At 38.3% G+C, this 18,300-nt stretch overlaps 1 protein-coding gene across 11 annotated transcripts in view; it reads left to right on the forward strand.

Moving 5' to 3' along the window:
* SOX5 (SRY-box transcription factor 5) overlaps positions 1-18,300 on the forward strand; it is a 1,033,373-nt gene that overhangs the window by 146,920 nt on the left and 868,153 nt on the right. For 8 of the 11 annotated variants that reach the window (XM_054664454.2, XM_063785861.1, XM_063785863.1 and 5 more), the window contains exon 2: positions 14,109-14,190. The exons of the other annotated variants lie outside the window; for them this stretch is intronic. The gene's annotated coding sequence lies outside the window, so the exon portion shown is untranslated. The remainder of the gene's footprint in view (positions 1-14,108; positions 14,191-18,300) is intronic. 11 annotated transcript variants of the gene reach the window in all.

Genomic DNA, 18,300 nt, shown 5'->3' on the forward strand with positions numbered 1-18,300 from the left:
CATCATAACTGGATCCCCAAGAGAGATATTAATAGTAAAAACCACCAAAGAGAATACTGATCAGGTAAAGAAAGGATGTCCCTAATATTTTAATTAAACAGTGTAAGAACATTATTCTTATAAGTATGGAAGCATATTGGTTAAGGATATTACTTGTTTAGTGTCTATTATAATTGACATCATGAAACTATTTTAACTGCTAGTAACAAATGAATTAGTGACATACATGCGTGTAACATACCATCCTACTTTTTTTCTTGTCATTTTTTCTTTATATTGCATATTATAATGAACATATCAAAGACCACACAAAACAAATATATGCTGTGGTGATTCATTATAAGATAAACAGTCTTGTAACCACCACCCAGGTCAAGAAGTAGAAGGCGTGAACAATCCCAGAAGCCTCTCCATGTATACCATGCTAATCACAGACTCACCTCTTTCTCTAGAAATAATATCTGAACTTTCACCATAATCAATTCTTGCATTTCATTATGTTTTATAATCCAATTATGCATATAGTGAATTTTGTCCATTAAAAATTCTTGATATGTCCTTGAAGTCTTTTATAGTCTATAGGGCCCCTTGCATTTCTTTCTTTTCCTTACAACTTATCTGCTAAATAATCCAAGTTGTTTGACCTAAAGAATTTCCCACAGTATGGATTTTGTTGATTGCATACTCATGGTGTGGTTTAGCATGTTCCTCTGTCCTTCATATTTTCTGAAAGACTGGCAGCTGGCTCCAGAGACTTGCTCAGATAAGTTTGATCCCTTTGTCAGACTATAAGAAGTGATGCATTTATCACTCTTTTTTTAATATTAGTTATCAATACTCACTATTTAGATTCATTAATTTATTAGGGGTTGCAAAGTAGAAATAACCTAATTATATCATCTTGTTTTCATTTACTAACTGTGATAATTTTATAAATAGACAGTTACTTCTCAGTCTACTATTTGGTTACCAACTTGTACAGTTCATACAGGAAAGGCAGGATAAATAATTGATTATATCTTTTTATTTTTCCAGTTCTCAAAATAATGAATTAGCTTCCTGTCATCCTCAGAAAGTAACCGAGTAATTCCTTTTAAATATCATTGTGAATTCACGAATTTAAGCATTATCCAATAGCTTAGGTCTATTGTAATCCTTATCCTTTGAGGCTCAAATGGTCTCATCTTTGGACAATGGGAACCCTTTCAAGTTGGCTTTTGAGTATTTTGACATGGCTGTAGTTATCTTTGATAGCTTCGCGTGTACTGGGTATGTTAAGATGTTCTAAGCTCATCTGTACATAGCCTGTTCCATCTATTTCTCCAAGAAGCCCTGTTTTCTGGATACTAGGTATGTTCATTGTCAATGGTTTTGTCTTTATTTATAGGCCTAAATAGACAGAGCTATTGTATGTGCTTAAAGTTTTCAGCTCTAATACGTATTAATTTTGGACTATCAAATTTCCTGTCAAAATAAAGGTATTTAAAATCATGTTAGTACATGTGAGGCCTGTTAGAAGTTTTACTGATTTTTTAGAGAACCACACCTCAAGCATGGAAAAGTATCATCTCTTAGCTATCAACCATAATGTATACATTTATACAGTTTCTGATCTTAGCATTTCTTTGGCTTAATACCATAGCAGAGTCTTCTTTCACAGTTTATCTTTGGCTCCCTTTTGGTGAGTGCTGATCAAATTTGCTGCAAGTTACTGTCTCTACAGCCTCTCATCTATAGAGTTTCACTTTTTTTTAGCATGGTATTTCAGTTTGATATGCATTGTTTTATTTTGATCACCATTTGCCAATGTTTATCTTCTACAGTAACTCCCTTAGAAGTTGTCATATACATTCTAGATATTACCTTTATGTAAATGTATACATTCTGTGGTTAAACATTTAAAATTATTTTTTAGAAATAAGGGAGTAAGCACTAGCACAGCATAGCTAGCATCATTTTTTTGAGCTAATATAATCTATAGCAGAATTGACTAAAATGGTTAATTGTACTCTTAGAGAGTGCACCCCAAAATGATGACTGGTGATGAAACACAGAAAGTTTTAGAGTCTGTAACATTTGCTGTTCAGAAAATTCTTTTGAGTCTAGACTTCATCTCTCAGGAACTCTTTTCACTAATATGACTAGGGAATAAAATGCCCCTACTCAGCTGTGCATGGCGGCTCACACCTGTAATCACAGCACATTGGGAGGCCAAGGCAGGCAGATCACTTGAGGTAAGGAGTTTGAGACCAGCCTGGCAAAACATGGTGAAGCCTTGTCTCTACTAAAATACAAAAAAATTAGCCGGGCATGGTGGTGTGCACCTGTAATCTCAGCTACTTGGGAGGAGTTGCTTAACTGAGGGAGGAGAGTTGCTTAACCGAGGAGGTGGAGGTTGCAGTGAGCTGAGATGGTGCCACTGTACTTCACTGTACTGCCTTGGTGACAGAGCAAGACTTTGTCTTCAAAAAAAAAATGCTGCTTCTCTTAGGTGCTATGTAGGAGGAATGAGGACTCTAGTGGAGGTGTGGGGTCCAGTGTTTTGTGTTCATGAAAGAAAAAAACACACAACATTTGTTGTGCTCTAATTTTGGAGGGTCCTCTTTTGACAGAAATTTCTGGGCCAATCTAGGTAACTCTGACAACTACTCCATTTTTTCAGAGAATGATGTTCTACTGATCTGAAATGGATCAACCTGGACTGGTGCTTTCAGATATATACCTGTTCACCTGCCCTGATTCCCACTTTTTGTAGTCTTCTTCTGGGAGCTCTAAGAAATCGGAGAGCAGAAAAATTCGATATATTATTAGATCATAAATGTACTGAGTCATCAGGGTATTTTTAGAAGAAATTGGGGTATTTTTTGAAAAAGAGTCAAACCAGTTTAATAATAAAGGTAATATTTCACATAGCCAGACATAAAAGATGGGGCAGATTATTGGGCTGGCCTTTTCCAGTGCTTTCAGCTCCTTATCTCTGCAATTCCTAATTTCTGTTCTCCTCTGTATATCAGCAATATTCTTGAATTGGATGCAGATAGTATCTGCAGTTCCAGGTCTGATGACCACAGAGTTTGGGAAAGAGACCATCTCTTCCAGTGGCTCTCTTTAACAGTAAGGGAATGTTTTCCAGAAGCAAATCTCATTCATGTTTCCTTGGCCCACATAGTGTCGTATGCCCATTCCTGGATCCAAACCTCATTTCCGAGTGAATGCTATTTATAGAGTGGCTTAGGCCTGGATTTACAACCAATCACTGGCAAGGAGGATGGGATTACCATGGTTGCCTTAAACTTCGCAGAATCTACTTCAGGGTTTGGAGTGAGTCCCTCAAACTGCATAGCTCTTACATACTGAGGAAGGAATGAAAGGGATATTGAGGAGAAAACCACAATATTATCTATTACACTATGTCTTAGGGCTCATTTGTGAATGTATTTTTATTTGTTTGGCTGTAGCATGTGAGTAAATAATGAACCATGACAGTTGGAGTAAGAAAAAGGAAAGAAAAAAACCCGCCAATATGATATAAAGCATCCAAAGATGTCTGATTTGGTTGTAAAAATCTTTGAAATAATTCCTCTGATTTTTTATTATTTTTAGAATTTCACTGAGTATGAATTACATGAGTACCTAGTGTCAACCCTTTATACCTCTAAATGAGCTCAGTGAAAACCAGCTTCTGTGAAATATGATTACACTTGCCCTTAAAACATGTCATTTGCATTGAACACTTTTTCCAGCTGTTCTTCTCTGGCTTCTTCTCATATACCCTGTGTTCCAGGTCAGAGAGTGTCCTGGCTCTAGCACCACCACCATGTTTTTCTTGACCCATGGCTAAAGTATTGTCTATCCTTTTCTCCAGGCTTCCAGATTATTCCTGCTCCTAAAAACCCAGCTCAACGATTACTTCTATGAAGCCCTTCAATGACCTGCTCTGCCTGAAGGTCTTTCTTCTAGTGACATTTAAATATTATATTCTGTTCAGTTCATTTGTCAGTTAAGTCATCTGTCACCTTTTGGGAATTCTACTTTATGTCTTTGAGCTGTTCTTAACATTGTCTGTTGTAGATTATGATCTTTTTTAAGGTAGAGACCCTTGAGTCTCATGAAAATTATCCATCTTTCATGGTATCATCTTGGAAAGGGAAGTATAAAGAGCCTTTCCTTCTGGACATAAAAATAGCTCACATTTATTAAGCACTTGCTATATGCCCAGTGCAGTAACAAATAACGTTATAAGCATTATCTCATTTCTTCCTCACATACACATACAAAAACTCCATGTGCTAGGTTAGACAAAAACCTGCCTCAAAATAGGAGAACCAAGAAATGGACTCTCGTGGTAACACTGGATAACAGTCTTTTAAGCTCACAGGATGTCTCTAGGCATCAGTCTCTCACTCTGTCCAGTCTCGTAGCTTTGCGTTCTTACCTGGCTTGATCAGCAGGAAGAATCTCTACACAAATGGGCAGTTCCAGATTGGAATGGTCCTCAATAACCCCAATGAGAAGCAGAGAAAGAGAAAGTTGCAACAATGTTTGGGGTGATGGGGAGCCTCACATGGCTTGCCAGAGCATGTCACTGATAGCCAAGGTCTGAGCAGTCACCCCTACGGTGCAGCGGGAGGAAACACAGGCCAACTCCACCTGAACCATGAAGTCTGAAAGTCAAGCAGCATGGTTTCTCAATGAGATGCTGAGTAGACAATTATTCTGGTTAGCATTAATTCAAATTGACAGATCAGACCTGGATTTAGAGACTAAGGAACATGCCCAAGATCACTCAGATAGGGAGATTTTACTCAGCCTAATTTCAGAGTTTTGCTAGTAACAACTTTGCTACATTGTAATATTGTTATTCAAACTGTGTTTGAGTATCATCGCTCAAAGTACAAATAACTTCAACTGTGTGGACCTCATTGTGTGTATTTTCAGTAGCAGCCCTCTTGAGAATACTCGGTGCCTCTAGTTCCTCATATAATCTCATCTTTTCTACCAAATCAGGAATTGAAACATTAGCTCATATTTTTACATTAGTTGAGTGACTGGATTTGCTTTCCTAAGGCTGTATTTCAGTCACCACGTTTCCTTACCCAGGTCTTTGCTTTTGAATACATTCATAGCTCCTGTGGCTTCAACAATGACATTTCAGATGTTAGTTTGCTGATGCTGAGATACTGGTAGAGGAAAACTGGGTTGGTCAGTCAGTGAAATCTCCCTCCATTGCCTGAGGAAGTGGCTGGATATAACAAGTTGGAGATTCATGGGTATGTTACATGGGCTAGTCCAAGATCTCTCAGTAGAGAGACATTTGGTCACCCTGGGGAGAATAAACCAGGACTGACCGAGCTGTGGATGCTGAAGACCTGCTTCTTAGAGCTCCTGAGATGAAAATGTGTAAGTCCTGTTATCTGGCTTCTTTCAAAAATCCCTGGCCTGCCCTGCTCTTGCTTGGGCCTGCCAGCAGGGCCTGTTCTTCAGGTTCTTCTTGCCCTTTCAGTACCCAGGAGAGACCACCCACTGTCTCACTGCAGCTCCAAGTCTTCCCGTTTCTCTCCTTCTGATCCAAGAATTTCAATGTCCAGGATAAGTTTTCTGTAAGTCTTGATGTTACTGAATTTTTGACGCGATGTAATTTTTCATGTGTTGACGCACAACCTGTGTTTTGTTGTTAAGCCCCTTTCCCGTCATTCTGGAATGCATCCTCATTTTACTTCTTTCTCTGCTAATGACTTTTCCAACTTTGATGTAGTTAGATCACAGCTTCTTTATTAGCAAGTTTTAATGACTTTGTTTTCTCCACCTCATCTAACAAAGTACGTTACGGATATTGCTCAACAATACTACGTGTGTATTTTATTTGACTTCATACTCAGAGATGGATTGAGACTGTCTATGACAGCAATATTAGGACCTGAAATTTCATCTTATTTATAGAGGGGGCTTGAATGTTGGCTGTTACTGTGTACTTCCAGTTTGGGCTAAGAGCTTTAGGATGAAGCAAAGTTTACCAGCCTAACTCACAAATTGGTATGTTGATCTTTCTATCCTTATCCATTCATTCTTTATCAGCTGAGGGGACTAATTTGGGATTTAGGGGAATATAGAATTTGATGTATTTTCAGGGTTTTTGCTTCTAATCAGGAATAATGGCTTTATGTGTATAAAAAATATTAAAATATTATGTGCTTTTATTCAAACTAGATGTCAATTATCTCAGAGTTTACATTCACTCCACAGTGGTACATGGCTGGAAAGAGGAACAAGTCTTCTTATATAAAAATGTGGCCTATTAACAACAAAAAATGGATTAATATACTTTCTTCCTATTTACAGTTTATGGTCTATCCTGAAGGGATTTGTTGTGTTCACCTATGTTTTTTAACGGGCAAAGTAAGTATAACTACCTTTAGTTCATGAACATCAGCAGAGGGATATATCTATTTTACTTTTTAATATTAAAAACCACAAAGGCTTTTCTAAATTAGCAGGGGGGATTTACACAGCAAACTAGTGAAAAATGTTATGAGCTTTCATCCTCTGTTTTGGTTTGAGTTGCCATTTTGGGGCTTTTACATGTCTTTCCCTTTCCCATCTCATCTCTAGGAGGCAAACAAAGAAATATAATTTGCATTGGCTATAGAAATGCCTCCGAGATCACTGCTCTAAGTGTGCTGGGGATTTGGAGTAGAAATTCTGAAAAGGAGAAAAAGACAAGGGTAAAAGCTCTGTTGACATGGGAGTTTCATAGGCATGTGGGGAGAGCACAGCATTGGACATAGCAATACAAATTCTGCAAGCTTCCTCTCTTTTCCTAAAAACAGCAGTCTAAGAGTGCAGTAGTTCTGTCTGGTTAAAGAGTTGGACTCAGTGGCAGCTGTCGAGCTTAGTTTTTCTTTCTAATTCAGATACTTCCCTATTGGAGTGTTTTGCACCTTCACTTCCTTTCTCTTTTCCTGTCCGTCATCACATGTGGCACCTCTGGGTGAGAGGCACGCAGATGGCTGTCTCTGGACGTGATGCTTAACGATGCTTTATCCTTTGACCAGTACACGGGGCTGGAATGGAAGGGCATTTGAACTTGCACTTTGATGCAGAGTATTAGCACATTCACCCTCTGCTGGCAGCAGACCAAGGACCCCAAGTTAGCCTGTGAACCAACTTTTTCCCTGGCGTATAAACAATACATGAACTTGACTAGGAGGTCAGCTCTTCAAAGCTGATTTTTTTCCCCCAATGGGATCCACTATTTGTTCATATTTAGGCAGCATCTAAGTAGAGGCAATTTAGACATTTAACCAAAGCAAAATTTAGTCTAAAAAAATAGGAAGATCTCATTATAGATTCACAGATCTGTGTATTTGTGTGCTCAAGGATAATAATAATACTGGGATACATTTCAGAGAAAAGAGATGAGTAAAAATAAGAAAAAAAATTAATGGATTTGAGCCCAAGTAAATGAAACTCTATTATTTAATTATAGTATCTGACTGTGAATATAAATGGGAGATGAACAAGAATTTTTTCCTTCAGTTTGGATCATAGAAGACTTCATGACTAAAAGGGGAAGTCTATCACTCAGAGCTACAAGCTAGAGGTTTGATCCTTCATAAAATGAATCAGGGAATATAGAAAATATTTTGGGAATTGAGGACAGTCTCTTTTGCACACACTCAAGTGTTTTTACATTTAAAGTGAGCAAAACTGCATAATGTGGAATATATGCCTGTGTCCTTCAAATTTGCCACTCTGGTAGCCTGGATAGATGGGAAAAAAAATCACTGACGCACAATGAAAAAAAACATGGTCACTCTTAGAATTTCATGCTTGGAACCTCTTGTGGGCTAGTGTCTGCAATAATATCGATGACTGGGCCATTTATTTGTTATCTATTGCTACTTTTGGCAAATGGGTAAGTTTAAACCCTAGTGTCCTGGTTAAATTCCAATGTAGATGAGTGATAATATTCCATCTGCCATGTTCTTATTTTGCCTTCCTTAAGGAAATGAGGCATAACTGCATTTCAAAGCAGACTGTTGACACACTTTAGATAAAAAGTTAATATTTTTATTTCTCATTATGTAGTTCATTGTCATCAGAAGTTGTTGCTAACCCAGCCCCGTCACTGATTCACCTGTGGCCTTGTGTAACAATGTGGGCAGATTGAAAGAAAACAATGGAAAAATATGTATCATGCAGACATTAATACAAAGAAAGTGGGAGTTGCTATGTTAATATCAGATATAATATTCTTTTGAGCAAGGAAAGTTACTAGTGACAGAGAGGGATATTATATAATTATTAAGACATTGCTCCACCAAAAAGACATGACAATTCTAAATGTGTATGTACTAAATAACTGAGCTGCAAAATACATGAAGCAAAACTGATTAAATTGAAAAGAGAAATAGACAAACTCGCAATGTTATTCGAAGATTTGAACACCCAAGTTTAATCACTTTGTAAAAAAAAACTAGACAGATAATCAGCAAAGATATAGAGGAACCTCAACATTGGTAACCAAGAAAATCTAACTGAGGCCGGGCGCGATGGCTCAAGCCTGTAATCCCAGCACTTTGGGAGGCCGAGGTGGGTGGATCACGAGGTCAGGAGATCGAGACCATCCTGGCTAACACGGTGAAACCCTGTCTCTACTAAAAATACAAAAAATTAGCCGGGCGTGGTGGTGGGCACCTGTAGTCCCAGCTACTCGGGATGCTGAGGCAGGAGAATGGTGTGAACCCAGGAGGCGGAGCTCGCAGTGAGCCGAGATGGCGCCACTGCACTCCCTCTCAAAAAAAAAAAAAAAAAAAAAGAAAAAGAAAATCTAATGGAAACCCAGCAGCAGCAGCACACACATTCTTTTCATGTGTCCGTGGAACATATTCCAAGAGAGATCATATCCTGGGCCAGGAAACAAATCTCAATAAATTTAAAAGAACAAATCATATGGGATATATTTTTTGACCACCATGGAATCAAATTAGAAATCAATAACAGAAAGAGAACAGGAAAATTTCTGAACCCTTGGAAACTGAGAAATATACATTGTAAATAATCCATGGGTAACAAAGGAAGTCTCAAGGGACATAAATATATTGAACTGAATGACAATAAAAATAGAACACGTAAAACTTTGTGGATCACAGCTAAAGCAATTTTGAGAGGGAAGTTTATGGCACACCACACACGTACATTAGAAAAGAGGAAAAGTCTCAAATCAGTAATCTAAGTTCATAGTTCAAGAACCTAAAGAAGAGCTGTAAGTATCCAAAGCAAGCAGAAGGAAGGAAATAATATTAAGAACAAAAGTCAATAAAATTGAAAACAGAAAAATAATCCATGAAAAAATTCAGGTTACTTTAAAAGATCAGTGAAATTGACAAATTTCTAGTAAGACTAACAGAATAAAAACAGAAAAAACACAAGTTATCGATATCAGTAATCGATACGATTTATCGATCGTATCGATACGGATGTATCACTGCACACTCTGCAGACACCAAAAGGATAATATGGGACTACTACAAACAACTCTACACACATAAATTCACAACTTAGATGGATCCAATCCTCAAAAAACATGAACTGCTGCAACTCACCCATAATTAAATAGATAATTTTAATAGCCTTACAACAGTTAAAGGAATTTAATCCCTAACTTAACAAACTTTCAAAAAAAGTAATCTTCAGATGGTTTTACTAGATAATTCTACCAAACATTTAAAGAGGGATTGAAACCAGCCCTAAACAATCTCCCCCAGAAAGCCATTCATTTTATGAAAGTAGTATTACCCAGATACTAAAACAAAGTACAAAAAAAGAAATGAGACCAATATCCCCCATAAATACAGGTACAAAAAATATTAACAAAATATTAGCAAATAGAATTCAACAATATGTAAAAAGAACCATATTATACATCATGACCAAAGGCTAGTTTATTTCAAGGGATTCAAGGCTGGCTCAGTATATGAAAAACCATCAGTGTAATTCAGTATGCTAACAACCTAAAGAAGAAACATCACACAGTGCTATCAATTCATGCAAAAAGTGCACTGACAAAATTCCACAGACATTTATGAGAAAAACTCTCAGAAAAATTGAGATAGAAAACTTTCTCAACTTTACATGGAGCATCTATAAAACATCTACAGCTAACATTATACTTAATGATGAAAGACATGAGTGTTTCCTCTTAAATCAGGAACAAGGTCAAGGGATGTCTTCTCATGACCCTTCTTCAACATAGTGGTAGAATTTCTGGCCAATGCAAAAAGGCAAAAAATTGTAATTAAAAGCATATGGATTATAAAGGACAAAAATAAAACTGTCCCTATTTTTCATTTGATGTCATTGTTTATGTGGAAAATCTCATGGAACATTAAAAAAAAAAGAAGAAAAGAAAAACTAACTCCCAAAACTAATTTGAGTTTAGCAAGGTAGCAAGATATGAACATACGAAAGTCAGTTATATTTGTATATATTAATACTAGCAATGAATGGCTGAACATCAAAATTTAAAATGCAATACTATTTACAGTCACTCAGAAAATGAAATACCTAGGTATAAATCTAACAAAACACATTAAAGGATGTGTATGCTGCAAGCCACACAATGCTGAAGGAAGATCTAAATAAATAGCTATATCATGTTCATGGACTGGAACACTCAACATGGCAAAGATGGCAGTTCTCCTCAAACTGACACACAGGCTTAACACAATTACTATCAAAATCTCAACAAGGCTTTTTTTGTAGATACAGAGAAGAAAAATTTATATTGAAATTTCAGCTGAAAAGCAAAGGAATTAGAATAGCTAAAAGAACTTTGAAATAGGAGAATAAAGTGGGAATAATCTACCCAGTTCCAGAATTTATTATGTAACTGTAGTGATCAACACTCTGTGATATTTGCAGAGGGATAGACACTTATATCAATGGAGGAAAAAAACAGAGAAGCCAGAAATTGACTCACAACATATCAGACCAATTTTTGACAAAAGTGCAAAAGCAATTCAACAGAAAAAAACAGCCTTTTCAACAGTTCATTCTTGGAGCGATTTGGACATTCATAGGGAAAACAAACAAAAAAACCCTTGACCCACGTCTTATAACTTATGCAAAAAGTAACTCAAAATAGACCACAGACTTAAATGTAAAACTCAAAACTATACTACTTCTAGGGGTAAAAAGAATCTTCAGGGACTAGGTCTGGACAAAGCATTTTTAGATTTTATACCAAAAGCTGGAGGAAAAGTTGATAAACTGACCTTCATTAAAATGAACAATTTTGCTATTTGAGGCCAGGTACTGTGGCACACTCCGGCAATCCCAGAACTTTGGGAGGCCGAGGCAGGCGGATCAATTGAACTCAGGAGTTGGAGACCAGCCTGGTCAACATGGCAAAACTCCTCCTCTACAAAAAATACAAAAATTAGCCAGACATGGTGGCATGTGCCTGTAGTCCCAGCTATGTGGGAGGCTGAGGTGGGAGGATCACCTGAGTCTGGGAGGTCGAGGCTGCAGTGAGCCTTGATTGCACAACTGCATTCCAACCTGGGCAACAGAATGAGACCCTGTTTTAAAAAAAAAAAAATTGCTATGTGAAAGATCCTATTGAAAGGACGAAAAGCCAAGCTACAGACGAAAAACCAAGCTACAGATCGGAATAAAAGTGTTTGCAAACCATATATCTGACAAAGTACTAGTGTCAAGAATATAAACTCTCAAAACTCTATAGTAAAAAAGAGAAATCCAATTAGAAAATGGGCAAAATACCTGAAGAAACATTTCTTGGGAGAAGATATACAGATAGCAGCTAAGCACATGAAAAGATGTTCAACATCATTAATCAATGACAAGTGCAGAAAGGCTAAAATAAAAGATAGTGACAGTATCAAATACTGACAAGGATGTACAGAAACTGGCTCATTCTGACATTTTTGGTGGGGATGTAAAATTCTGCAAAACATTTTGATAGATTTTGGGGAGAAAAAAACAACATAGTGACAATATCAAATGCTGACAAGGATGTACAGAAACTAGCTCATTCAGACATTGTTGGTGGGGATGTAAAATTCTGCAAAACAGGTAGATTTGGAGGAGGAAAAAACAACATTCATCTGCCGTATATAACCTAGCAATGCACTCCTGCACATTTATCTCAGAGAAAAGAAAACATTTTCACACAAAAACCTGTATATAAATGTTTATGACTTTATTCATAATAATCTCAAACTTTAAAAAAAATTATTTTTGCTAAAAAAAAAAGGGATACATGTGCAGAACGTGCAGGTTTGTTACATAGGTATACGTGTGCCGTGGTGGTTTGCTGCACCTATTGACCTGTCCTCTAAGTTCCCTCCCCTCACTCCCCACCCCACAGCAGGCTCTGGTGGTGTATGTTGTTCCCCTCTCTGTGTCCATGTGTTCTCAATGTTCAACTCCCACTTGTGAGTGAGAACATGTGGTGTGTGGTGTATGGTTTTCTGTTCCTGTGTTAGTTTGCTAAGGATGATGGCTTTCAGCTTCATCCATGCCCCTGCAAAGGACATTATCTCATTTCTTTTTATGGCTGCATAGTATTCCATGATGTATATGTGCCATATTTTCTTTATCCAATCTATCATTGATGGGCATTTGGGTTGGTTCCCTGTCTTTGCTATTGTAAATAGTGCTGCAACAAACATTCGTGTGCATGTGTCTTTATAGTAGAATGATTTATATTTTGGGGGTATATACCCAGTAATGGGATTGCTGGGTCAAATGATATTTCTGGTTCTAGATTCTCGAGGAATCACCATGCTGTCTTCCACAATGGTTGAATTAATTTACATTCCCACCAGCAGTGTAAAAGCGTTCCTATTTCTCAACAGCCTCACCAGCATCTGTTGTTTCCTGACTTTTTAATAATTGCCATTCCAAATTATTAATCGGTGTGAATTAATCTCAAACTTGAAACAACTCAGCATCCTTCAATAAATGATTAAACAATCCATACCATAGAACACTATTCAGCAACAAAAATAAACTATTGATACATATGTGAACCTGGATGAATCTTTAGAAAGTTCTGTTGAGTGTATGATTTCATTTATATAATACTTTTGAAGTGAAGAAATTATAGAAACTGAAAATAGATCAGTGGTTTCCAGGGGTTAAGGAGGGTGGGGTGGAGCGGAAACAAGTGTGGCTATAAAAAGGCAACCTGAGGGATTTTTGTGGTGATGGAAATGTTCTGTATCTTGACTCTGTCAATGTCAGTATCGTGGTTGTGACAATGTAGTATAGTTCTGCAAGCTGTTACCAATGAGGGAAACTGGGTAAAGGCTACCCAGGATCTTTCTGTGTTTTTTTGTAACTGCATGTGGATCTACAATTATTTTAAACTACAATGTTTAATTAAACACAACATTTTCTGTAAAGTCTTCTAGATTAAAATCTGAAAGTGTCTTTTGGCGCTTTCCATGGGAAAGCTTCATGTCCCCTCTTTCTGCCCTCAGCTAATCATATGGCAGTCGCAGAGCCTTTTTTGCTGTTCCTGGACACGCTTAGCAAGCTCTCACCACAAGGCCTTTGTACTTGCCATTTCCTCGTCTGGAACATTCCTTTCTCTGGCCTGCTCATTCACTTCATCGAGATCTCTGCTCAAATGTCACCTTATCAGAAAGGTTTTTCTTTGAACAGTCTGTCTACAGTACCATTCCTGTCATGAGTGATTCCCTAACCTGGGTTTATTTTTCTTCTCTCATCAGAAACAGATTGGATGCTTTAAAAAATTCCAAGTCTTGGATAGAAACCTCAAAATTCCCTACTACGTTTCCTCTTTTCTATACGTTGTTCTTGGATTTGGAGCATTTTATTTCAAAAGTAAATGAAACAGGCAAATTCACTCTATTTCCATTCCTTCTGCTGATCACTCTGTCTGGTTGGAATTTTAAGATTTTAAGGCTTCTATAGTAGTATATATACTGTATTCTGTCACACTCAGCTTATTGCAATCCAGTGATATTTCTTAAAATAGCTGAGACTTCAGACAGTCAACCCCATCTCCGTACATTATGAATCTGCCTATAAATGACTGGGCTCTAATTCTCTTCTAGGCTTTTTAACCGGTCCAAGGTGTAGAGCCATACTTCAGGAGGATCCTCAGAAGTTTTGGACAAGCCTCCCCAAATGTGGCAGGTGGGTCTCTTGTCTGTGGGTGCAAGAAATGTAACTTTCTTTATTCTTCCATAGCTAACCTAAAATTAAATGCTGTTCGGACCCTCTGCTTAACCATATCAGCAGCCTGAGGTTGCACTGAAGTTCTGGATAAGGCCATGAGATACCAAGTTCTCGAGGGGGTGGATCCCAGTTCTTTGGCTGTCATCTCTCCATTAGTCATGTCTGTCTTACCATCTCTTGTCAGTACTTGTGGACTGCTGCCGAGGCACACCTCCATCTATCTTCGAGGATCTTCTGTTCTCCTTCTCTTAGTTTCTTCTAGATACTTCTTGGGCACATAGGGGCATGCTATCACTGCTGCAGGCCCAGAGGAAACTCTTGGGATTAAAAAGCTCCCCCACCATTTTTTTTTTTTTGCATTGCCACTCTTGTTCAGCAGCTCCTGTGTTATGCTATGGCACGAGATCCTTTGCAAGGCCGCTTAAGTCCTGGATGTACCACCAGGCTGTTTCTGAAGTTCATACTATACCCAAGAAAGAAACTCTTTTGCCCATCACCCCTGTCTCCCCCAACATATTTGGGGTTTCTTTCTTTAATCGTATTTTGAACAAACACAACTTAGGAAATCAATCAAAACACAATTTATTTTTCATCTCCTTCTGTTTCTTTGAAATGCATTGGAGAAGGGTGGCAGGTATTCCCTTGCTTCGGGTGAAATTTAGGTCTCAGGCAGACTCCATACTTTACAAGTTCACTCTTAGATTTAAAAAAAAAAGTCCTCTGGACATTTTAAGTTACAGAAATAATCTACATTCAGAAATGTTTATGTCCAATATCAAATCATAATCATAGCTTCAAAGTTAATTTAATATCAGAAGATCTACCCTCCCCCATCTGGGGCCCAGTTTTGAGTTGGACTACTGCAGAGGGAAAAGGTCTGTCATTTTTTCCTCTCTTCACCTGTCACCTCCTATCCCACTTCCTAGTTGCTGTTGCTGAACTCTCAGGGGTTGGGGCACGGGAAAGAAGAGGGGAAAAGTAGCTCAGGGATTTTTCTCACTTGAACGGATGTTATATTAAGCTGGCTTTGTGTTTTCTGGGCCAGGAAGCTGCTTAACACTGACTCTCAGTTGATCACTTTTGGGAGACTTTCATGGCCCCTCCGATGGACCCATGCAGCTTCAATTCTTCTGACTTGGGCAGGGCTTCTCCTTCAGCGCCCTACTCCCCACTCAGCACCTGGTTTCAGATAGTCTGTTCCCTCTGGCCTCTGATTTGGTGTCTCGTGAATACCGCCGTTGATCCTCTTGGGCTTCAGGCTGGCTCTCTCACACCTGGCCCACACCTGCTCTAGGAAAACATGCCTCTTATGAACCTTCATGGGCGGGAGAGGCTGCGGGCACTTCTCAGATTGCAGAGCTGCTCCTAGCCCAGCTCTCTTGTCCTCTGGATTTTCAGGGTGGGAGCCAGGCTGCAGTCCATGGGGTCTCTCAAACTCCAGGGGATACATACAGGCCCACTAAAGGTTTCCTCTGAAGCCTCTCTAAAGACCTATGGAAAAGGTAGCCCTTTCTGTCTCTCTCTCGGGGAAAGATGGGACTTGGCATCAGCAGCAGCTCTATCCAATAGCCTCTTAAAGCCTCTTCCCCTCCTCTCCCTTCTGTTGATCCTTTATAACTTCCTGTTAGGTTTTAGAGCCATCCATAGTTCTGAATTTCTTTTAAAATCTGGATTTTGACCTGGTCATTTACATTGAAATTTCATACTTGTTTCAGGAAAGTACCTCAGTTGAATCTCCCGATCTGTCATTCTGCTCCCATTAGGGAGAGTCGAGGCAGCGAGGCCTGGGATCAGGGTGGCAGGGGAATAGGATGAAACTAGCCACTTGCATCTTGCTCCTGGATCCGCTGATGTGCACACATGCCTTAACTACCTTATTTTGCACTCAAAGGGGTTTACATCTGCCCTTAGCTTATTTTATATGTAGGAAGGTCTCTTCTGATCCTGTTTTCTATGGGCGGGAATCATTCCAGTTTCCTAGGGGGCATTAGGCTTTCGAACCTCACAATTTATTAACTGACACCCCCTCAGTGCCCTGTTTTCCCTTCCTTGCCAACAGTTTTCTAACGCCATGAGTGAAGAGTATAGCTACTTGGCTGACGGGAGAAAGAAGCAAGATTCAAGGAAATGAGATAAAATACTTCAAATAGTATACCCCCCATGATAAAATATATTGCCTGCCTTCTTTCTGGAACTTACCATGTGATTTTTAATCCTAAAAATGGCACCCCATAATTTATATTAAGGATTTGACATTTGAGGAAAACAGATATGTTAGTTTGCTAGGGCTTCCATAGTAAAGTACCACAAACAGGGTGACAAACAACAGAAATTGATCGTCCCACAGTTCCAGAGGATAGAAGTCAGAAATCAAGGCTGACAGAAGGGTAGGTTCCTTCTGACGGCTGCAGGCGAAGAATCTGTTCTGAGCCCTTCTTTTTTGGCTCGTAGACGGCTGTCTTCTTTCTGTAGCTCTTTATATTATTTTTCCCCTATGCACATTTGTCTCTATGTCCAAATTTCCCCTTTTTATAAGGACACCAGTTATACTGGATTAAGGCCCACAAGAATGACCTCATCTTAACTAATTACATCCACAAAGACCATATTTCCAAATAAGGTCACATTCTGAGATCCTGGGGTTAGGGCTTCAACATATGAATTTGGGGGGAAGGGGCAATGCAACCCATAACACCAGGGTTCAGAGGAGCTCAATTACTTCAAAGTCGCACAGACCTTGAAGTTCCCATGCAATTCCTCTCCATGACTGTGTGACTCTGTAGCTCGCATTCTTTCTGCTATCCTACACTTCATCTCAGCTCTTACACGCAGGATTATGCAACAAGAAGAATGCTGGCTTTCTTTTAAACAATCAAACCAGGCTAGCAGAAGTATGGACCCATCTAGGAAAAAGCTCTTAGACATCAGGTGGTGCCATCACATGAACTCAGAACAGCAAGCCTTGCACAAAGGGGAAATGGCACCTGTCTGTAGAGAGGTCCAATCTATCACCATCATACCATTGGCTAGAAAATGAATTTCTGCCTGAATTCAAGGTATAAATTATGCCAGGGTTCAAATGTTTCTGAAGCTACTAAAATAGTGTCAACTTGAGTTTGGTGGTGTTATTCATATGACTTGTGGTTTGCATTTTTTTGGTGCTTTTGACCTATATTCCTATCTAAATATGCTGTGTGTGTGTGTGGTTGGCTTCACGTAGGGCATATTTAAACAATGTGTAATAAAACAACATATTTAAATCATGCAAAAGGAAAAGGGTAAACTGTTAGCTATAAAGTTCCTGCAGGCATTTACTGGATAATGATAATGATAGCTTAGCTAAAAAAGGATAAAATATGTTCAACTTCAATGGGGATTATATTTAGGAGAATTATCGGATTGTTTTGATATTTTCCTCTTAAAAACAATTCTTTAGTGCCTCCTAGGTGGGAGATAGGAATTATTATAGTGATTTGGAAACATGGCTTTATGTATATGAACATAATTTGGGTCTTGTAGTATTTGTCACTATTTTATTCCAGATGGCAAAATTCTTTTATTATTCCTTTCAGTTAAGACCTGAAGTATATATCTACAGAAACAAGTCCATGATAAGATTTTTCTTGCCAAAATTCTAATAGGTGCTTACTTACTGAGAAATATGTGTATTGAGAAATGCTTAAGAAAAATACACTTTAATGAAGCTGCACTAATGATATTTATTTAGCTAATTGTGTACAGGGATCTAACCGTGATTTTAAGTAAAGTAGACTGTTGGCCATGTAAATAAGCTTGGCACAGGTGTGCAGGGTTTTAAGAGAATTGGGTAGGAGAGCTAATGAAAATTAGAGTCAGGCTCAAAGAAATATTTTATTGTAAATTGAATTTCGCATTGTAAAACAAATACAGCTGCACACTAATATTTTAAAATAAGAGTAAAAAAATACTCACAGTGTAAGAACTGAAAGCAACAAAACTAGCTTTTTGGTATATTTGCTTCTCCTCCTTTTTTGTTTATTCATTCAACTGAGCATTACTGAGCACCTACTCAGTGCAAGCACTTAGGGA

This window comes from Pan troglodytes, chromosome 10 (genome assembly GCF_028858775.2).
Source record: "Pan troglodytes isolate AG18354 chromosome 10, NHGRI_mPanTro3-v2.0_pri, whole genome shotgun sequence".
Taxonomy (NCBI): Eukaryota; Metazoa; Chordata; class Mammalia; order Primates; family Hominidae; genus Pan; species Pan troglodytes.